The sequence below is a fragment of the Frankliniella occidentalis genome, unplaced genomic scaffold, assembly GCF_000697945.3.
Source record: "Frankliniella occidentalis isolate FOCC.00 unplaced genomic scaffold, Focc_3.1 Scaffold27, whole genome shotgun sequence".
In the NCBI taxonomy this organism is placed as follows: Eukaryota; Metazoa; Arthropoda; class Insecta; order Thysanoptera; family Thripidae; genus Frankliniella; species Frankliniella occidentalis.
The window spans coordinates 2394691-2396044 of NW_026267157.1; positions in this window are offsets into that span (position 1 = coordinate 2394691).

Sequence of the window (1354 nt, forward strand, 5' to 3'; positions counted from 1 at the left end):
TTTGCACGCGTTCTGCACGCGGTTCGCACGTGTTGTGCACAGGACCATTTTATCACGGGAGGCTAAGACGGTCCCGGGCGATGCGGATCGCTCCAGCAGATTGCACTTGGGTGCGGGATTGCTCCGGTTGTCCGGCACACGGGGGTCCTGAGGTCCTCCAGGATGTCTGCGCAAAGTTTGACGGAGGTGGGGACTGTCCAAAGTTGGACAAGCCGGGCTCTATAGGACCCAAGAGGCAGCGAAAGAGCACAAATAATAGAACTGCAAAGAAAGTGGATGTCTCGCGTCGGTTACGGGGTGGTCTCATAACAAACTACGACTAAATTGAGACGGATTTGTCGTTTTATTATTTTTCCAGGTGTCTGGTCGCGCAGCCCCACTGCTCCAGTGGATGACAACGACGCGGAAAAGGCTCTGGTGGCCCAGATCCGACTTAAGCATCTGGTGAATCGTCACAGCACAGCACTGCATATATATTTCCACAATCTCGTAAAAAAATACAGAAATGGAGAAGAGGGTCAGTAAGGGGGTGGTGCGAAATACGGGGAAAAGTCTTCTGAGGGCATAAAGGGGGAGGGGGAGAGAAAGGGGGGCGGGCAAGGGCGAGGCAAAGGGGAGCTCAACGGAGCAGCAGCGCACATCGAGAACGGCAGGCTAAGAACCCGTACAACGCTTGAAATGAGATCACCATTTCCTTATGCGAGCAGACTGGTGAGGGAAAGAGAGAGGAAGGGGAAGAGGTTGGAGAGCGACAGGGGGGGGGGGAGGACTTAGGCCCTTCCAAAAGGAGAAAACGAGGCCAATACGATCCCCAAACTACACAAATCGCCGGCGCCTCTCCCTCGTCCGATCAGACACGCCGCTATCCTACCACTTGCTGTGTTTAAACTTATCTTGGCGAAACTTGAGCTGAGATTTTTCTCAGTGACAAAACAATACTTGAAAAATCAGAAAGTGCCATTTGACGAGGACCGTGTGACAAGTGTAACATATATGTTTTTTCTTTTCTTGTTCTACGATTTTTTGTTGTGTTTTGCAGACTGTCTCCAATTTTTTTTTCAGCGGCTCACTTAGTGGGGGGGGTGACTAGGAGAGGTCAGTTCTGTTGGTACTGCCAAGTCCCTCGCTACCGAGCAGGGCGTGTGGTGGTAGGGAGGCTGCTTCGGATAGAAAGAGAGAAAGAGACAGAGAGCATTTACGCCCCTCCAGAGTACTTACATTCAGGAGGAGAGGAGGAGCGCAGGGAGAAGGAAGGTACTTGCACTCTCCAGGAATGCCTTAATGGATCCAGGGTGGGTCGTCGGTCGGGAAAGAATGGCGCCACGGCACTCTCCGTTCTTTGTCCCCCCCCCCC